Source organism: Apodemus sylvaticus, chromosome 9, assembly GCF_947179515.1.
Source record: "Apodemus sylvaticus chromosome 9, mApoSyl1.1, whole genome shotgun sequence".
NCBI classification, from domain to species: domain Eukaryota; kingdom Metazoa; phylum Chordata; class Mammalia; order Rodentia; family Muridae; genus Apodemus; species Apodemus sylvaticus.
The window spans coordinates 31,584,837-31,607,733 of record NC_067480.1 but is presented as its reverse complement, the minus strand read 5'-3'; the positions used below and the strand labels follow the sequence as shown (position 1 = coordinate 31,607,733).

Here is a 22,897-nt window from a genome sequence, read left to right as displayed (position 1 = left end):
TTCCTCTTCCTCTTCCTCTTCCTCTTCCTCTTCCTCTTCCTCTTCTTCTTCTTCTTCTTCTTCTTCTTCTTCTTCTTCTTCTTCTTCTTCTTCTTCTTCCTCTTCCTCTTCCTCTTCCTCCTCTTCCTCTTCCTCTTCCTCTTCCTCTTCCTCTTCCTCTTCCTCTTCCTCTTCCTCTTCCTCTTCCTCTTCCTCTTCCTCTTCTTCTTCTTCTTCTTCTTCTTCTTCTTCTTCTTCTTCTTCTTCTTCTTCTTCTTCTTCTTCTTCTTCTTCTTCTTCTTCTTCTCCTCCTCTTCCTCCTCCTCCTCCTCCTCCTTCTCCTCTTCCTTCTCCTCCTCCCTCTTCCTCCTCCTCCTTCTTCTTCCCCCTCCTCTTCCTCCTCCTCGTCCCTTGTCCTCCTTCTTCTTTTTCTTTATTTTACTGTCATAGTATGTTGTAAGTGGAGAAGATTTGGACTTTCAAGTATCTATTATAATATTTCATCTAATAAATTTTGGGCTCTGCTTTAAATAAGGAAAATAGTATTCATGCATCTCTCTCATTTCATGCATGTAAAAAATGGATCTCAGCCACATAAATCATAAATCCTCCACTCTCTACCCTCAGTATCCATGGGCCTCTCAAACACATCATTTATCTTACTCCCAAATTCATATATTATATATTTTATGAACCACAATACTGTCATCCAAATACCCATGTATATGTGGTCATCCACACGGACATGGGCAACTTTTCAATGCCCTCCTCTTCTTTGAGGAAAAGATAAAACGGTGACTCACTTTCAGCAACAATCAACTGACATCAACCACTTTATACTACATGTAGGTTTGTTGGGCCAACAAGAAGACTAAATGGATTAAGGAACAAGCCACCAACCCTTATTACCTGAGTCTTAGGACTGGGACCCACATTAATGGGAGAACCAGCTCTCTTAGGTTATCCTCTGGCTTACACACACACACACACACACACACACACACACACACACACACACACTCTATAATTTCAAAATGCGTAAGTTTATAAACCTCTACTATTTGATACTCTACAAATTTTGAATATATATATGTGTGTGTGTGTGTGTGTGTGTGTGTGTGTGTATGCCTTTCTAAATATTTGGAAATAAAACTCCATTTAAAAAGTAATTTTCTGTTCTCCCTTCCTTTTTGAGATGCCTATTATTATATGCAGATCATTCTACATTTTATACTACTTCATTTATTTTATTTTCTTCATTATTTTTTGTTTTTTTATGAGAATCACTTTCTTGCTAATGACAAGGATTTTTTTAGTTGTATCTTTTTAGGTATCTCTTCTGTCTGCTGTGTCCTTTAAGTATTAAAAATTTCACTCTTAACATCAGATAGAGAATACAGATATATGGAATTAAATTTATGCCCATTTTAAAAAATTTCTTCACCTTCCTGCTCTAGTAATTCAATTCCATGCTATCAATATTCAAATATGTTGTTCTTTTATCAGACATCTATAATTAAATTTATCAATCTGTTCTGGGAAATCTGGAGCAAAAATTAGGAGAAGCGAGTGCTCTAGGGTGCTAGCTGTTCAGACCCCTGATGAACGCTAAACAGACAGTCTATGGCAGCTTGGGCTCCCTTCTCCACTGTGTGGTGAGTGTGGTTGTATAAAGATAGTACACGAAAGGGTAAAGCATAACTCAAAACTCATCCTCAGCTCCTTCCCATGGGGCTGTTGCTTTTTCCCTGTGTCCCTGGCTGCAACACACTGAGGTCCTTTCCATACAAACAATACACTTTTTCAAAACTTAGATTATTCTCACTATTTGTTATTTTGCCTGACCTGGGCTTCCCATGAGCTTTGTTGATTTCCCTCCAGCCTGCAGCCCATTCGAGTTCATCATCATAACAGATGCGCTGCTCATACCCGTGGGAACATTGCATATCTGGCTGTTAGATATTCTTTTTACTTATATATTTTTGTAGGCAATAAATTTTATGACACTTGCAAAATTTTCCTAAGTAATTCTCTCTATGGTCTATTAAATAATGTTTCTCATTTTAAATACTTAATTTTATTGTTACTCTTATGTCATTTTTCTTTTCATATTTTGCAGTTTAGGACAATTTATAGGTTAGTCTTTATTCAGAAAATTTTCATTTCTTTATGTTTAAGTAGCCCAATTTATAAAGAATTCAACAGTCCAAATTTCCTCTGAGTTCTTTTTCGGGCAAAATTTGTGGGTTTTAATATGTAATCTTTTAATACGTCTCTTTTTATTATTGCTGATTTTCTCCATCTTCCAAAAATAACAGAACCTTTTCTATTTTAACTTTTCTATTTTAACAAAAATGTTGCAATGACCTAATGGCTAAGGTCACTTAGAAAGACCTCAGAAGCTACCAGCACTTCAGGCAGAATTAACAAAAGTAAAACCACCTCTATAGCATTGAAAATCCCTGACACAGGGATTTACCAAATCAACCTTCCAGTTTTACCAATGTGAGCAGATATTAATTCCTGAGGAATCTGTGCTGCATTCAAACAGCAAGTCAGTAGGCACGTAACAGTTCCTCTCTGTTACCAACATGCCAATCATTTCCCATAATTAATTTCCTAATGATCCTAAAACATTTGTCTTCACCTGAACGTGCTCATTCTAGCACAGGGCAGTCAAATGTGAACTTTATAGGGAAACACAAGCACATGTATTTTAGGCAGCACGAGGACAAAAAAGGTGGAGATCAAATCTTTGCCAATGAACTGTATAATATTTTCTTTGACAGAAGCACGGTGATATATGGCATGTCACAGCTAAGCTGTAAAAATACCAAAAGCTTTCATCAGTCTCAATTACTAGAAGTAATAGACCCAGCCTGAAGCTACTCGAGAATCCAGAATGACCTTTAACCCTCCCCCCCAAAATCCCTACAGAATCTAGTGCAAAATGCACAGCCAGACAGTGTTGCTAGAAGTTGCCTACTGGTTCTTCTTTTTTTTTTTTTTTTCATTTATTTCTGCTTACTGTAGGGTCAACATGTTCTCATTAAGTCTTTCCCTGGGTCATCTCACACTGCTGAACAGGTAAAGCAGAAATTCCATTAGGATACCTACATTTCCAATGGGAAAGGATGGGGGTTACTTTCTGGTACCAGTATCACCTCACTGGGCAAAAGGAATAGTGTTCCTGACAGACTCCTTCCCGCTGTTTCCAAAGTTGTCTGTAGTGCCAATGAATGCCCCTATAGGCAGATGAAACCTAAGAAAAGCTAGAGCTGTTGTGTGGAACTGGTGCTATTTTTCAGCAGCTTGGCACTATTGTTCCCGGGTTTCAGCACCAAATGTTGTATTCATAAAAAGAGAGAGAGGTTTAGAGAATGGTATATGGAGGTGTGGGAGGAAGGGGGTGCCTAGGAGAGCCCATGCCCAGGTACCCTTTCCCAGCGGGGGTCCAGACACACACAGACATGGTATAGAATATAATTTATTCAGGACAGAGGATGGGAGTTAATGGGGTAGTGGAGGAAGAGAGAGGCAGAGAAAGAGAGAGAGAGAGAGAGAGAGAGAGAGAGAGAGAGAGAGAGAGTAGAGACCACATGGAGAGGAGGAGGGGAGGAGAGCCCAAGAGGGACAGAGAGGTGAGAGTGCAAAGAGGCAAGAGTGATGAGAGAGAGGAGGGGCAAACAGCTCCTTTTATAGTGGGCCAGGTCTACCTGGCTGTTGCCAGGCAACTATGGGAGAGGAATACCTAGCTGTTGTCAGGTAATTGTGGGATGGAGCTTAGAATACTCACAGGCACCACGCATTGCTGAGGAGTGCAGGCAGCCTGAATTGAGCTCTTATAAACAGGCTATGAATGTCCAAGGGAAAAGAAGGGACAGGTGGAATCCAGAGGAAAGATTGAGAAGAGTTAGTCTCTCCCTGAATTCAATGCACTGACTCACCAGGAGATAGCATCTGGTATTAAACTGAGATTGACAATGACAAGATGAAAATATATTGCTTGTGATGATGGATGGAATTCAGAAACCTTCATTTTCCCTCCTCCCCTGCCCCCAAAGGCAGCACTTTACCTCACCAGGAGCTGAGACAACAAACCACACTATTCCCAGTAAGCTTGCCTGCCACCAATGGGGATCACCTATGTGAGGATATCAAATTGCAGTTTTAGCAGATATTATAAACTACCATTCCCACCCCTTACTACTTCAGAAAAGGTATACTGTAGCACTTACCTCCAGCTCTTGTTATGTAACAAAGACCCACATCCATCCTTATTGCACGTTTTAGGATGTAGTTAAGTATATTTTAAAAACAATTGATCTTAACTGGGATTCTCTAGCTGATGCATTTTAAACTTTTAGTTTTGTTTTTAGTGATGGCTGCCTACTACCAAAGATTTAGGTACAGCAGTGACATCAATAACAGTAAAAGTTTTGAAATTTGAAAGATGTCAAGGATTACAATATATATATATATATATATATATATATATATATATATATATATATATATATATATATATAACCCCAAGATAGGAGCTCAGCATAGACATAAAAACCTTCCTGTGGCCTATGCTGGAACTAAATACTGGGCTTGGGAAGAAAAGTTAAGAACCAGACTTTAGTAGGATGTGATGGTGCACTCTTGTAATCCTAGCAGAGACAGGAGGATAGCTATGAGTTTGAGACCAACTCAGGAAACATACTGAGTTAAGGGACAGTCAGGGCGTTCTGGTGAGATCTTTTATAGAAAACAAGCGCCAAGATAGCTAGGTTTTGTTTCTTTTATAATTGCTTCTAAATGAAGGGGAGTCCTCTAATTCCCCAATAAATTATGACCACATAGAGGAGTGAAAGTAGGACAGTTTGGGTTTTTGTTTTTGTTGTTGTTGTTGTTTTTGTTGTTGTTGTTGTTTTTGAGATTCACCTGCCTCTGCCTCTCAAGTGTTGGAATTAAAGGCGTGCACTACCACCGCCCAGCTGAAAGTGGGACAGTTTTAAGGATGAAGTGGAATATAGTGGCCTTCATGGTTGCTTCAAATCACAAGGTTCATGGGAACCTCTGAAGCACTGGAGTAGAGATGCTTAAGGCAGGAGGAGCTTGACGTAGGAGGAGCTTGACACGCCTGCCAGGCCCATCTTAGAACAATAGCAATCAAGGAACACCCACATCTGCTCATCATTTCTGCTCTAGTTCCCACGTCATTCCTGATACTGGTCAGAATCAGAGCTCTGTAAGCTGGATGGCACAAGGCAGCGAGGACAATCGTACCTCCCTCTCCTGGATGGAACATTAAACTGGGCTTGAGATTTGCATACTTAATTCTAATTTCTGAACCAAGATTCTGCCTGTCCTTCTGAGGGCTTTTATGGGTTTTCTGATGCAAACAGACATCACCCAGTCTAAGATCCAAGTCAAGCAGGGAAATAAATTTCCCAATGAAGAAGGCACAGTGGAACAGAAAATGACAATTACGCTCCATGAATTCTGTATGGTCAACATTAAGTTTATATTGGTTTTCCTCTCTTTTCCTGAGTTGCATAAAACAGTTACTCCAGCTAATCTGCTTTAGTTATAGGTCCCTAGACAGGCCCAGCTTTTTATTTCCAAGTTTGTTCTTACCCAGAAAGCCTCTTTGTTTTATTCCAATGCGCTGTGAAACCCACCTACCCATCTGTTCTTACCCAAACTGATTCAGCCACATTTTATTTAGCTCTGTGGCCCACATTGAAAAATCTCCTCCTAACCTCTACTTCTTTTCTAGTACTGTTTAATTGATTTTAATCACTGGAGTCCATTCAGTATAGCTGTGTTTATCAATAATTTGTGGACTAGAATGAAATTGTATATTTCTAAGCAACAAGTTGGTGATAATTTTATTATTGAATTGAATTTCAATATAGTCCACTAGATTGTTTATATATGGACATCATAATCTAAAGCAATTAGTTCTCTTTTACATTAGGAAACAGAACACAAAGGGTAAAAGGAATCTTGTTTTTCCCATTCTGCTTGTCTATCAGTACAGACAGAATACTTTCAAGCTCATTTCCTAAAGAATTGAAAAGACTATTTTTTTAAAGACATGGTGAGTAAATTTTGCTCTGAGAATATCTGGAAGCCTATTTCTTGTCTTTTCAAATATGAAAAAGTAAATAAAAAATCTTTCCCAGTTGTCTTCTCAAGGTCTTACATCTGGGAATAGGACCTGTTTATATGTAAATATTCAAGGGTGTGCTTGAAAGAGATCTGTGTTTTATTTGAAATTCATGAAAGGTTGGAGGCTACACAAAGGTGTCTCAGGGGTCCTGTGTATTTAGAGAGGAATGCCAGGAATGTGGGCTTCACAGCTTGTAAAACAGTAACTTCTTTGATTGGATGTTCAGTTGGGCTCAGTCTGGCCTTTTCTGTTTTTAAATTCAAAGGTAAATTTAACTTAGGGAGGAGATAGTTCTGTTTGGGGATTTCAAAGGCAATTTGTTTTCTTTCTCTGTTTTTTCTTCTCCTTCTTTAAGCCATAAGCTGTAAATCTTTTGGAATTTGAATTCTACACTTGTTTACCTCTGTGGTATTGCTTCAGAAGCTGACTGTTAAATGGCTCCTTCTTTATCCCTGAAAGCTGAACACAGAAAAGGGCATTCAGGAAATTTCATTTAGAAAACTATTGCCAAGGATCCTATTTAAGGTAGATTTGTTGTCCCCACACATACCACCGACCCATGTTGTCTAGATGTCATACTGAAAGTAGCTCTTACCAATAAAATAGTCCCTTGTCATTTGATCAAATGTTTACCCAAAGAAAGTTCCATTTTGAAGTCACGCAAAAAAAACTCTCATGGCTATATATTTCTTTCACAAACTAATGATCCTCTATTAATATTTAATATACTTCTGGCAAACCCACTCTTTTAGTACATTCTGAACAGACATTCTGAGTTTGGATTAATTATGTGTTATATTCTTAAACTTTGATGATCACTAGAAAAATTATTGGTGTTTTGCTGTAATATTATATAAATAGTATTATACAGTTAAGAATACCTAAGGTTTCTTATTTTATTAAATAGACTACATTTGGAACTTAAAAAAAATAGCGATAACACGTGTAGGAATTTTTGCTTAATTTGAAGTAGGAACATCCATTATTAATCTGGATCTTTGAGGTAGAAAGATACTTCATTAATCCAGATTCAATCTGGGCCATATTTTTTGCTGTAAGCCTATACGAGGACATGGGGGAAAAAGATGCTTTTGATCATCGCATGCTTGCCCTTGCCTTGCTAATAAGTCCATTCCTTCACTGGCATTAGAGTTCTTTGGAATTCCATCATATAATTAAGACCAGTTGAGACAAACAGCCTTATTGACCAAGCAACTACTTAATTGTTGTACTTTCTGTTCATAGCCAACCACTTTTGGATTAGCTGGACTACATCCGGTAAGTCATCAGTAAGTAAGCTATATTAGACTCTTTCTAAAAACAACAATAACGAAAAGCACTGAAGAAAACTCGAGAAATCAGAAAGAACTCATGCTATCATGCTCATGAACTGGCAAAGTTACCATTGTAAAAATAACTGCTACTACCAAAAGCAATTTAACATTTAGTGCAATCCACTTCAGAATCCCAAGGACAAATTTTACAGATGAAACAAATAAACAAACAAAAAACCAAAATAAAAACAAAAACATAAAAAATTAATTTGGAAACAAAGAAGGCCAAGATGGACAAAGCAATCTTGAAATTAATGCTAAGATATATTAACATACTTGATTTTGAGTTATACTGGAGACCTGTAGTAACAAAAGCAGCATAGTACTGCCTCAAAAACAGATGCATAAATCAAGGAAACAGAATAGAGGACACAGATGTACCCAATCATCTACAACTGTAAGGCTCTGGCAAGCCTTAACTTACTGGAGACCCCTGAGCGAACAACGTAGAGATGGGGAATCAATGCAAAAGCAAGAGGAATTTTATTTAGTCCAGCACGCTGGGGTCGCCCTGTACATGGGGGAGACAAGGACCATGAGCAGCACATCCAGCAAGCCTTTATACCGTCCTCAGGGAAGCCTTCATTGGGCAAAATGTGACTGACAGAACTATGTAACTGTTAAACTGATTGCTCTCTAGGGAATGAGGTAGGTGGCCAATGGTCACAGAATAGCTGTGGGCCCCTCTACCTGCAGGGTGCAGGTGTCCAGTCCCTCCTCCCCATTGTCTGAATGTAATTATCTGAAAGGGAGGGGGTCTAGTTGAATTTTCCAAAGTTCCTAAGCTGACCCTTTCACAAACAGTGGAATATTTACAAAGTATAGAAGTTATACACTAGAGTGAAAATAATCCTGTCAATAAATGATTATGGGAAAATAGATACCCACACAAAGAAGAATGAAACGATTGCTATCTCTCATATGGCAAAAACAAGCAAGCAAACAAACCAAACACACATAAAACCTCCAAATGGATCTAAGATCATAATGTGAAACTCCAAACTCTACAACAATTAAAGGAAAAAGTAAGAAAAACATTTTAACATCTAGACACAAACCCTACAACAATTAGAAGAAAAAGTGAGAAAAATATTTTAACATCTAGACACAGGAAAAACTTTTAATATAGGACTCCATTGATGCCAGAAATAATTAATAAAAATAGCTAGTAATAATAATTGATAAAATCAAATATAACCCGTGACATTACAAAGTTCTGCATAGCAAAAAATATATTTAATCAAGTGAGGAGAAAAATCTTTGCTAGTTATACTTTTGATAGATGGCTAATATTCAGAATATAGATATAATGAAAATAAAAACCAACATATACACTAAAACCAAAGCCAAAATTATCAAGCAATGATGGGCTAATGAAATGAGTAACCAAATATCAAAAGATCATAGACAAATGGACAGAAAAAAATGTTTAGAATCACTAGCTACCAGAGAAAAGAAAGTTAAAACATTGAGATTTCATATCACCCAGTCAGAAAAGCAATCAAGAAAACAAATAAGAAAATGCCAGTGAGGACATGGAGGGAAGATAACTCTACCCTGCTGGGAGGAGTGTAAATTCATCTAGTTATGAAGATGATCAGTATGGTTGTTGGTATCCTGTACCCCACACCTACCTGGCAATAGCCAGGTATGCTCTGCCCCATAGATCTGGCCCACTATAAAAGGGGCTACTTGCCCCTCCTCTCTCTCTCTTTGCTCTCTCTCTGCTTTCCCACATACTCTCACCTCTCTGCTTCTTGGGCTCTCCTTCCCCCACTCTCCACATGGTCATGGCCGGCATCTACTCCACTCCACTCCACTTCTCTACTCTCTCTCTCTCTCTCTCTCTCTCTCTGCCTTTCTCTACCACTAACTCCCATCCTCTACCCTGAATAAACTCTATTCTATACCATGCCTGTGTGTTTGTGGTCCCTCAGGGAGAAGAGGTGCCTGGACAAGGGCCTGCCTGGGCACCACCTTCCCCCACACCGCCATGCCACACTCCCTTAACACCCAATCCTCTCTTTTTAAGCCCCTTCCATTGTAGTTCCTCAAAAATTAACACTAGAACTTTCATACAATTCACTTTCAGGTTTTAACATAACACAGAGATACTTGTGCATCAATGTTGTTCTCAGTACTATTCAAGGTTATTAATTTATGGAGCCAATGTAGGTCTCTGTCAGAGAGGACCGCATAGACAAACTGAGAGTATATCCACAATGGATTTTTTTTTTTCAGCAGTAAAGAAAAAGGAAGACACATCATTTGTCATTTGCAAGGAAGTTTACCTAGAGGTAAACATAGGAGGTAAATTAAGTCAATCTCTAAAAGACAAATATGTATTTTTTCTCACTTGTGCTTCCTAGATTACATACAAATACATATGCTTTAATTGCATTAAATACTTCTGTGAAAATATACTTGTGTGTTATACATAAAAAGAGGAAGAGCAAGGCAGAAAGGAAACAGAAAAGAAAGAAAAGGAGAGTAGCATCCCCTCTCCTGTAGCCAAAAGAAAAGAAACACAGAGCGAAGACAGACATACCAGGCTTTGTTCTGCTTTTAGTGACCATGTGTGCCCTATTAAAGAATCAGCACTTTCTGACAAAAGGAGATTCTAAGTACCTGCTTCACATCTCCAGAATTGCATTCAAACCAGATGGGTAAAAGCATGACATGTGGCCCCCAGGATGTCACAGCAAACTCCTGACCATAAGTATTCTGGTCAAAATACACACAAAAATTGGATATGATACTTATCAAGTTTTAACATGCACCTGAAATTACATTCATCCCTATAAAGCTGTATCTATTTCAAAAGAATCCTTGTATCTTCAGCACCATCCATGTGAAGGAAAATTGTCTTCAAAGAAAAGTATGGGCTTTTATATCATAACAAGCAAACCCAGAATAAAAAAAAAAAAGAACAGAAAAATTACTCATTAAATTGTCATGTTTAAAACATCCTCCTAAGTGGTACATAAGTTTTCTGATTCTGTTTCATTATTATTTTTCATGGAAAGGCTTTAAGCTATTAAATGTTAGTAGATGCTAAAAAAATTAAGAGGAGGTTGAAAGAAGTTTCAGACTCTAATTTCTCCAAGAACCCCTTGAAAGGCCAATCTGCAAAATGAAACATTTGTCATCCTGCTTACCACATTCAGAGAGGTATCTTCAGATAGCCCTACATGAATCTGCTTCCTTCCACAGAAAAATGCCAAGCAGTGAATGGTGCTCCCATGGGCTCTTAAAGGAAAATGGTAGCTTTTTGGCTGGCCTTCAGGAGCCTAATTTCTAGAAAGAGTCAATGAGATTTAGAATCATGCCAGGTCCAAAGGCTTGGCTTAGGGTAATGCTACTACCTTCCCTTCAGAACTCCATCTGACAAAGCAAAAAAGACCACACACACAAAGCAAAACAAATCAAACAATCCAACCAACCCTTCTGTTTCCTTTGGACTTAAATTAATACCCATGTTCTGATCTGTTATGCTAATTTAAATATTTGTATGTTCCCTGAGTTTAGATGGATTCTAGGATTTTCATCACTCCAGATAATGACATCAACTTTAAAAAAAAAAAAAGCATACTTGGAGAATCTGTTTATTTTTTCAATGTATTGTTTTAGTAGAAAATATTAAATGAGATATCACAAATATGCATTTTTAAAAGCTTAGAAATATTTGATTCATAAACTTGACTTATCATCATCTTTGCAAAAGATTCAGCATAATCTTATTATCCAGGGAATTTTAACAGTTGTCTTAAGATAGACTGGAATCTTACTAAACACTTTGTAATTCAAAGCAATCACTTGACTTGCTATCTATGAATTCCATTGACTGGAATTTGAGTGCTGTAAGGAAGTCAAACTACAAATTCTTCACCAGAAAGGACTATATCTTTCAAACTGTAGCAGAAAATAAACCCTCCCTTCCTGAAATTGTCTTTTTTTTTAGGTATTTTTTGCAACAACAATAAAAATAATCAATATAATAAGCATGCTTAGAAACACGACCATTTAGTATAAGATTTCTTTCTTTTCTCCTGCCATGTGTGTTACATATTTGAAAACATCTGATAAATGAATGAAAAGGATGGATGGATGTTTGAGTGGGCAGATAGATAGGTAGAAAGGTGAGTGGGTGGATGGATAGATGAATGGATGGATGGGTGGTTGGATAGATGGATGAACAGATGATGGATGGAAGGTCAAATGGATAGATGGGTGAGTGGGTGGATGGATGGGTAGATGGGTTAGTGGATCGATGAGTGGGTGGATGGATGGTTGGATGGATGGATGGGTAGATGGTGGATGATCAATGGGGAGTAGATGGATGGGTGAATACATGCGTGGGTGAGTTGATGGATGGATGTATGGATGAATAGGCACATGGATGGATAAAGAATGGCTGGATGGAGGGATGAAACAATGAAGCAAGGATGTGATGAGATAACAACTGTAAAAACTTAGGGCCAAAACAAATGTGTGTTAGTACAAAGATTTTATTCTTAACACATTACTTTTTTGTAGTCATCAATGTATATAACTGATAAGTGTTTAGAAGATTCCATTTAAATATTTTCCAGAGATTTCATAAATAGTTTATCAGCCTAGTTTATCAGTTAAATACATATATTTAACTGTTCATTTTCACTGCAAACTCCATGCCTGGCATTACTTTTGAGTAAAACTGTCCAGTTTGAGTAAATAACTCATTTCCTCAGACCTCATCATACAGCATTACTGTTGGTGTTTTGTCTAAGCTCCACCCCACACCTGCCTGGCAATAGCCAGGTATGCCCCGCCCCAGAGATCTGGCCCACTATAAGAGGGGCTACTTGCTGCTCCTCTCCCTCTTTGCTCTCTCTCTCTGCTCTCAGCTCTCCCACATATTCACACCTCTCTGCCTCTTGGGCCCTCCCCCCTCCCTACCTCCCCCACCTGTGTGTGTGTGTGTGTGGTCCCTGGGGGGGGAGGGAGAGGAAGAAGTGCCCAGGCAAGGGCCTGCCTGGACACCCCATTCCCCCACACCACCATGCCACACTCTCTTGACCCCCCATCCTCTCTTTTTAAGCCCTCACAATTACTCTCTCCATAATCATCCCAGCAGAATCTTTAGATGTATTTTACCTTCTTGTGGTGCATTATTAACCCTGTTATATTCTGTATTTCCTGTAGTCCTTTCATTTCATATTACTCGGCCGCATTCATTACTTCTTTCTCTTTCCAATGATACTGTCACTGCTTAGTCTTCTGTCTAGTGTCATATTATCATTTCCTGACCAATTATCATGCCTAGAGCTTTGCTGTCTGCACTCTTATCTTCCAGCCAGGGTACATTTTCAAAATACAAGTCTTATCATGTCATAGCCTAGAATACAATTCTTTTGAACTCTCAACATGTACAGGATAAACTCCAAATTCCTCAAGCTAGTGTTACATCTCCACTGTCAGCTGAGCAAGAACATATCCCACTATCCCAGTTTCATGTATACATGTAACAATTTTTTTAAGACGCAACAGGTAATATTCTAGATAGTAGGATTGTGGAAAGCAAGACACAGGTGCATTTCTGATATGAATGGAGTTTCCATTCTAAGGCATCAAGAAAAATTTAACCAGCATTACAAAAAAAAAATAGTTGAGTTCTACATTAAAGTATAAAAATAGAAATGTATAATTTATATTAACTAATAGATAATGGGGTTTAGAGTCATGGGAAATAGTAAACAGAAGGTGACATCTGTCTTGACATCTGAGTAAAAGCAAGGAGTCAAGAGCCTTAGGAAAAACATTTGTAGGAGAGAAAACATGACTAAGGGAAAACCCTGACATATTAGAGGAAAAGAAAGAAAAATCCGGGATACTGAAGCACAGCAGTTGAAAACTAATCTGGGTGTCAGAGAAGCAAATGAGGAACAGAAGATCTTAGGGACTTCAATTGATGCCGTGGATTTTGGAACTTTGATTTGGAATAGAAATGAACAGCAAAGTTTCCAGCAGGAAAACAACACGACTTATTTCGTTTTCTGAGAAGACCATCGTGAATATCTGAATAAAAGGGGAACAAAAACCAGAGAGGTGGGCAGGCATGTAAGTACAAGAAATGGTCAACTAGGATTATTCACATGTCATTAGTCATTGCGAAGAACAGGAGATTCTAGATTTGAAAGATGTCTTTAAAATGGAGTGCCTAGACCTTATTACCTGATGAGATAATGTGAAAGAAAGGAAAATTAGAAGCATCAAGTAAATCCTCCAGATTTGGGAAACATTAAACGTGTGATATGCTTGAACGTCATAGGAATAGAAACTGTAAACTATGGATTATTTTTTATGTGCTCAGTGGGAGGGTACATAAATCTATAAAGCGGGCTAGGCACGAAGTCCCAAAAATAAACCATAAACTCTGAGCTGGTAAGTGGGGAAGTGAGAATGTGTCAGAGAAGATTAATGATAAGAGAAGGGAACATTCAACTTTAGGTCTTAATGAAGGTGAAACTTTACAGGGATCAAAGCCCTTGGGTATATAAGCTGAAGGGATAGGAGGTGGTAATTAGAGATAAATTGCTTGTAGTAGAGATTCCAGAAGTGGCACATGGCTTGTGGTGACAACTCTGAGGTATGCCCATTGAAATGGCTGGCAGAGATTAAGAGGAAGAAAGGCTCAGCGGAAGTGCTGTGCCCATGAACTGGAGGCCGCAGTATCTCAGACGCTTTCATCGCTATTTGTATTTTAAGCTCCAGTCTACAAAACAATTTTCCATTCCCTGAAAATGATGTCATATTTCACCATTTCTTTGTCCCCTCTCTCCCCTCCTTCTCCCTCTTCCCCCCCAAAGGCTATTGCAGAACTAGCTACACTTGGAGGCTTTTTTCCACTTGAGTCAAATTTCTCATAACCTCAGCTTCTCAGAACCCAGTTTAAGACATCCGCTCAGGGAAACTGATGAGCTTCCCTTTGTTTTATATATATATATATATATATATCTTACAGTGTACAGTATACAGTGTCTGGGTTGTTTATTTCCAATGTTAGACCCTGAGTATCTTACCAACAGACAACAAATTTTCCAATAATTCATATATTTCTTTAGACAGAGTTTTCCAATGTAGTCCCGAATTTTCCAATGTATTAAAATTGTGCACCATGGTACTCATAAATAAATAGTACCGATTTCTGCAGCCTCCACATTTAGCACTGGAAGCACAGAATAGGTGAGCCATCATGCATGTTGAACACATTGATTCAGGAGCATCAAGAAATGCAACTGTTGAATCTCATTTGGGATAGTGTGAGATTAGGTGGGATGCTGGGAATTGAAAACTGCCATGTGAAGAGACATATTTCCATGGAAACAGTAAGAGTCCACTACCATGTCCCGAATAAATCTAGCTACAATGGTACAGTAGGTATCCTGATTTTATAACTTGGAGATCAGAGGTCAAAGATAAGCAATTGTCATAATTATTGGGAGCTGAGTAGTCATTGTTAAGGTGTTTTGTGTTCTGTCTACTTTTCTACTTAACTTTGAGTGCATCGCTCTTTATATACTTATTGGTCCAAATAGGCAGCATTAACTACTGTGAAGTACAACCTTGGAATGTGAGTAGCTTAGCAAGTTCTTATTTTATTTCTTGCTGGTATCACATCTTATTTGTCTTTCAGCAGTGGACTTGGCTTTGTGTGGTCATTCTAAAAGTGAGATTATTTAATTTAAGGCTCCTCTGCCTTGTAAAGCCTTGAACTTCACTTCTAGGTAGGTCTCCCACCACCAGTTAATAGAAGGAAAAGTAGAAATATGCCTAAGAGTTATTGATCTAGAAATAGCATCCATGTGGCACTGAATACACTTTATGGTCCAAATGCAATGTTATAATTATAGTTAACTTCATGAAGTCCAGAAATGAGCTGATTTTGTGTCTAGAAAGAGACTAAAAATAATGATTATTGATAGACCAATCCTGTGAGGGAGAGGTTACATGCTCAAAAGTGATGCCTTGCGGTTTCCCGCTTCACCACGTGACTTGGTAACAGACAAGTGTCCACAACATTTGATCCTAAAAGAGTCCTAAAGTGATGAATGACATCATTAACCCACTATACCACGTAAGTTATATACACAAGGCTTGTTTCCAGCCCACAAGATACACCACAGTAGGAGCTGAGGCTGTTATAACCAGGAAGGCTGAGTCAGAGGAATTAGCCTGGTACCAGAGTTCTACCACATGAGCTGATGTTAATCCCAGTCTCTGGTCACATCCAAAGAGAGCCCAGCTTTAACATTTCACATCTCAGAGTCTCTGACCCTGCCATAGTCTGCCCTGCCCTGAGAGCACTAAGAGTGTCACAGAAGGCCCTCATTTCCATTCTTACTCCTCCGTAGTTCATATCACCGTGGTAAATGGCAGTCTCAACAGCAGCCCCACTGAATGTTGCCTGCTATTTTGCCTTTGTTTACTTGACATTCTCTGCCACAATATTTACATTGGTCTTGGACTTCCATATTGAATGTGGATGCAGCTGCTTTGCCCTATCTGCTTGCAACTAGCCAGGCCTTTTGAGCCTTTGCCTTCCTCCCAGATGCACTCGCAGGCCAGCCTCACACCAGTTTGGTCTGCAGCTGCTAGAGTATCAGAAACTCCTCTTCTACTCTGAACTTCCGTCCTTTTCGCTCAGAGAGACAAGAATCTCAAACACAAAGAAATCAGACTTCCTGAAAACAAGTCATCTTGCCCTGATCATTTGGGGCTGCTATGAAAGCTTGTAGTTGTGATTAGATTTTTTTTAACTGAAAGGCATAATTGACTGATTGTTGCAAAGCACTCAAAAATTATACCTTTTTCCCATCATTGATGGAGAGTGCATCAACAGCTCGATAAAAATAAAACACATTGCACATTTGTTCATTTCATTTAATGTTACACATTTGTACTATGCACTTACAATTGATCAGGCACAGAGAGAGCGTGGGTATTGCAGGTCTGAAGCCAACTAGTCTCTGACTGAACCAATTCTGTGAAAAACAACAACAACAACAAAAGACAAATAGTATCTGTACAAATTCTCTCTCTCTCTCTCTTTTTACTTTCTTTTAATTTTATTTTATTTTATTGGTTATTTATTTACATCTCAAATGTTATCCCCCTTCCCAGTGAAACCCCTTATCCCCTCCTGTTCCCTCTGCTTCTACAAGGGTGCTCCCCCACCCACCCCTCCCACTTCAGCACCCTAGTATTCCCCTACACTGGGGCATCGAGCTTCCACAGGACCAAGGGGCTCCCTCTCCCATTGATGTCAGATAAGGCAATCCCCTGCTATATATGCAGCTGAAGCCATGGGTCCCACAATGTATACACTTTGGTTGGTGGTTTAGTACCTGGGAGCTTTGGGAGGGTCTGATATTGTTGTTCCTATGGGGTTGCTAACCCCTTCAGGTTCTTCAGTTTTTCCCCTAATTCCTCCATTGGAGTCCCCACTCTTAGTCTGATGGTCCCTCAATAAAGGAATAGATACAGAAAATGTGGTACATTTACACAATGGAGTACTACTCAGCTATTAAAAACATGACTTTATGAAATTCACAGGCAAATGGATGGAACTAGAAAATATCATCCTGAGTGAGGTAACTCAGTAACAAAAGAATACATATGGCATGCACTCACTGATAAGTAGATAGAAAGGAAAAAAAGAGCTCATCATAGGCGCAGTACAACTCTCTTTACTTTTTAATACATTTTCTATTAAGACAAGACCAAGGGTATTTCAGAAGCTTCTAATATACAGATATATGACATGAAGTAGTCAAGGAATTTCCACAGAAGCCACATCATGAGAGATAAATATGGGTTTGCCAAAGAAGAAGAAGAAGAAGAAGAAGAGGAAGAAGAAGAAGAAGAAGAAGAAGAAGAAGAAGAAGAAGAAGAAGAAGAAGAAGAAGAAGAAGAAGAAGAAGAAGAAGAAGAAGAAGAAGAAAAAAGAAAGTGTCATAGAAGAGGGGAAGAGTATAGCAAAGACTGCATGAAGAGTGGAATGAGCCAAAAAATATTGCCAGCATGGCTAGGAAGAATATACAGTATGGAGGGGGGAGGAAGGATTATTAGGCATTAATTACTTGGGAGGATGGAGATGAGACACCAGTTGAAATAGTTCATTAGTAATATGTTAAAAACTGGTTGTTTGGTTGTTTGGTTTGGCTTCTGTTACAGAGATTCTTTGTGTAGCCCTGGCTGTCCTAGAACTAGCACTGTAGACCAGGCTGGCCTTGAACTCACAGAGATCTGCCTGCCTCTGCCTCCCAAGTTCTGGAATTAAAGATGTGTTCCACCACTGCCGGACTCTAAAAACTGGATTTTGTCCAAAAGCAAATAGCACTCTTTGAAGCATTGTAAACAAGGGTCTCCAGTACTCACTCGTCATGACCAGCTGACACGTGAGCAACAGATTGCTAAGGCTGAGTGTTTTGCAGTGGGCTGTGAGTGGTATGTCAGTAATCATGGCTGCATAAGAAAGAAATCCTGGTTACCAAATGGATCATAATGGAATGTGGTACATCTCTAGGTTTCAAAATAACCAGAAGTAAAGAGCTTGAGACATTTTATCACAGAGACAAAATAGTACTTACCCAACTTTGGTTATTTGGCATTTAATACATGCATCAAATTTATACTATTACACCTCATCAGTAAGTGCAAATATATTAACTAAAAATAAGTGATGGGAAATTACATAAATCTAGATTTCAGAAGAAAAATGCAACATTATGCTAATCCTAGATAATAAAAGCAGTATTGAGAATGAATGTAAACGTCTTAATCATTACTGTAACTTTGGAAATATGCAAAGCAATATAAAACATTCTGATCCTACTAACCTACACCATGCTCCTTTTTACTTGTGTTCCTCATCCTAGCCAGGCACTTTCCAGAATTCTCGAGACAACTGAAGTACCATTGCTTGAAAAAGAAAAAGAAAAGATGTAAAATTGTCCTGTCAGACATGAACACAATGAAACCTAATGAATGGACATTAAAAAAAAAATGCTGTGGCCAAGAGTTGGGATGAAATTCCAAGCATCTGGCTTCTCGTTGGATTTATCCTTCTGATTACTCCTGAAGCTGAGGGTCCAGATCTAGCTAAAGAGAGGTTTTAGCAGAGATGCTTCAGGGCATTCATTTTATAGTTATTACAAAGGTGTTCAGGTGACTCCTGTGGCAGCAGCACACAGTCATTTGAAAGATCAATCAGTCTACAGGGGCAGAAGGCACTACATGGCCCTGGGCATTTTCAGAAATTCCGAAACAGAAGATAACATATTATTTTATATTTTCTGCTTAGTATGTCAGAGTTCTAAACACTTTCTTAATATACATTTTTATTATTTTTTTTAAATCGTCAATGCTATTGGCTTTCAGGCTGGAGGTGTAGTTACTGTTAATGGAATCTTTGAGGCTTTGCCTCACACAGCCTACGAGTTTCAGCCACAGATTCTGAACACAAAATAGTATATCATGAAGTTCTATTAAAATACTATAAAATAGAAATATCTACAAGATATTTTTTTTTAAAAAAGATAATATCACAGCACAGATAAAGTTAAAAGAGGTTCTGAATCAGTAAGGTTCTTCTCACATAGCAACCTAGAAAAACATCTAAGGCCAACAAACTCCTTCATCCCTCCAAAAAAACGAGTGTGGCTGGTATTGCTGAAAGCATCTGTTTGGATGCTGATCGTACTACATCAGATGGACATCATAGTTCTGATTTTCTAAAAGTCCATTAGAGAGGAATACTGTTTGTTTGAAGTACTCATCATAGAACATTTTAATTTTCACATTCTCATACAAAGAGTAAATGTGACACCTTGTCAGCAGAAAGTCAAAGCAGACCAGAAGAAAGAAGTGGTTGTCTGGGAGCTAGCATTCAGAATGGTCATTCAACAATGCTGCTCAAGAAAAGTCTCCATTTTTTATTGAACACAATAAATAATTCCAGTACCTTTTCATTAGTGGAGCCACACTTCAGTTTTATGTGCTTCAGTCACAGTGGCTTTAGCTGTCAACTTTCTTCATCTCCGAATTATCTGGAGGACTCTCGATTGGAAAATTGCCCCCATCAGATTGACCTATAGGCAAGTCTCTGGGGCATTTTCAAGATGGGTGATTGATATGGGCTACTGTCGTGGTTTTCCTCTACAATGTAGTATAACCCATAAGTCAAAGAAATCCTTTCCTCTGCAAGTTGCTTTTCTTCATGGTGCTCACCACAGCAAGAGAACAGCTGACCAGAACAGCACACTTCCACGGCACCATATTCCCTCCTGTTTCCTTTCCATCCATTTCTTATTTTGTTTTCTTTCTTTCATTGAACAAATGTGTTTTGAATATTTACTGCTGCTCCTGTGCCATGTGTTGTGTTATCACTTTACCATGATAGATATATTAAGTCTCTATCAATGCACTCACTCATGCATTCATGTTCTCTTCTAGGTCTGCAGTTCCTACGTCTAATTCCAGTTTCCCAATCTTTCTTATACCTGATACACATTACAGTTGTGATCACAGTGAGTGTATGTGTGTGTTTGTGTGTGTGTGTGTATGTGTTACATATATCACATATCGTATATGCTATATTATGTATTACATATTACATTGTATACTATATAATATATATACTATATATACTATATATATCACTATTCCTTAATATCTCTTAACATTAATGGACTAATTCCCCAATAAAACGACATAGACTAGCAGACTGGATAAGGAAACAGGACCCTACATTTTGCTGCATACAGGAAACACACCTAAATGTCAAAGACAAAAACTACCTTAGAGTAAAAAGCTGGAAGACAATTTTACAAGCCAATGGTCTCGGGAAACGAGCCGGAGTAGCCATTCTAATATCAGATAAAATTGACTTTCAACCTAAAGTCATCAAAAGAGACACTGAGGGACACTTCTTGCTGGACAAAGGAAAAATCCACCAAGAAGAACTTTCAATTCTGAACACCTATGCGCCAAATGCAAGGACACCCTCATTCGTAAAAGAAACTTTACTAAAGCTCAAAGCACACATTTCACCTAACACAATAATTGTGGTGGACTTCAACACTCCACTCTCCTCAATGGACCGATCAGGAAAACAGAAACTAAACAGGGACACAGTAAAACTAATTGAAGCTTTGGACCAATTGGATTTGACTGATATTTATAGAACATTTCACCCTAAAGCAAAAGAATATACCTTTTTCTCAGCACCTCATGGTACCTTCTCCAAAATCGACCATATAATTGGGCACAAGACAGACCTCAACAAATACAAGAAGATCAAACTAATCCCATGCCTCCCATCAGATCACTATGGTGTAAGAGTTGTTTTCAATAGCAACAAAAACAACAGAAAACCCACATACACGTGGAGGCTGAACAATACTCTACTCATGACACCGTGGCCAAAGAAGAAAGAAAGAAAGAAATCAGAGACTTTTTAGAATTTAATGAAAATGAAGGCACAGCATACCCAAATCTTTGGGACACAATGAAAGCAGTGCTAAGAGGAAAACTCATAGCCCTGAGTGCCTCCAAAAAGAAAATGGAGAGAGCATACACTAGCAGCTTAAGGACACACCTGAAAGTCCTGGAACAAAAAGAAGCCAATTCACACAGGAGGAGTAGAAGGCAGGAAATCATCAAACTCAGGGCCGAAATCAATCAAGTAGAAACAAAGAGAACCATACAAAGAATCAACAAAACCAGGAGTTGGTTCTTTGAGAAAATCAACAAGAGAGATAAACCCTTAGCCAGACTGACCAAAGGGCACAGAGAAAGCATCCAAATTAACAAAGTTAGAAATGAAAAGGGGGATATAACAACAGAAATTGAGGAAATCCAAAAAAATCATCAGATCCTACTACAAAAGCCTATACTCAACACAACTGGAGAATCTGGAGGAAATGGACAATTTCCTTGACAGATACCAAATACCAAAATTAAATCAGGACCAAATAGATCATCTAAACAGTCCCATAACCCCTAAAGAAATAGAAGGGGTCATAGAAAGTCTTCCAACCAAAAAAAGCACAGGACCAGATGGTTTCAGTGCAGAATTCTATCAGACCTTCAAAGAAGACCTAACACCAATACTCTTCAAACCAGTCCACAAAATAGAAACAGAAGGAACACTACCCAATTCCTTCTACAAAGCCACAATTACGCTGATACCAAAACCACACAAAGATCCAACAAAGAAAGAGAACTTCAGACCAATTTCCCTTATGAACATCGATGCAAAAATACTCAATAAAATTCTTGCCAATCTTTCTTATACCTGATACACATTACAGTTGTGATCACAGTGAGTGCATGTGTATGTTTGTGTGTGTGTGTGTTTATATGTGTTACATATATCATATATCGCATATCCTATATTATATATTACATATTACATTGTATACTATATACTATACATACTATATATACTATATACACTATATACACTATATGTACTATATACACTATATACACTATATACACTATATACACTATATACACTATATACACTATATATACACTATATGCTATATATGCTATATATGCTATATATGCTATATATGCTATATATACTATATATACTATAAATACTATATATACTATATATGCTATATATACTTTATATACTTTATATACTATATATACTATATATACTATATATGCTATATATACTATATATGCTATATATACTATATATGCTATATATACTATATATGCTATATATACTATATATGCTATATATACTATATACTATACACTATACACTATACACTATGCAGTATATACTATATACTATATACTATATTATATACTACATACTACATACTACGTGCTACGTGTTATGTGCTACGTGCTGTATATTATATACTATATACTATATACTATATACTATATACTATGTTCTATATATACATACTCTACATATAAATACGTATAATATAAACATATTATGTATAAATATAAATATGTAGATAATGTATATGTACAGAGTCAAGACAATTATGCCTACTCCAGCTTTTGTTTCTAGGGAAAAGAGGAAAATTTATGACCATTGACTTTGATAATGACAACGAATACTTTAATTAAAATGTGTTTATAATGGTTTCTCTAATAATGAATGATTGCTAATTTTGTGAGTTCCTCAAGTGAGAATTTGGGTGGTATTGGAAGAATAAAATGGTAAGTGCCAATTATTAAAAAATTAAAATATACTATTTTGACACTATTCATCTATTCACCTTGTATGCCTTCAACATTTTCATGGGCTTGAATCTTTCTTTTATTTGTCCTAAAATATAAAAACAAGGAGTAAAAAGACTCTTGTGAGAATCCATATGGTGGTAACTGCTTACTACTG

General features: G+C 37.8%; 1 protein-coding gene across 1 annotated transcript in view; it reads left to right on the top strand.

The window, feature by feature from the left end:
- Rhbdd1 (rhomboid domain containing 1) overlaps positions 1 to 22,897 on the top strand; it is a 1,230,872-nt gene that overhangs the window by 470,316 nt on the left and 737,659 nt on the right. The gene's annotated exons all lie outside the window — the stretch shown is intronic.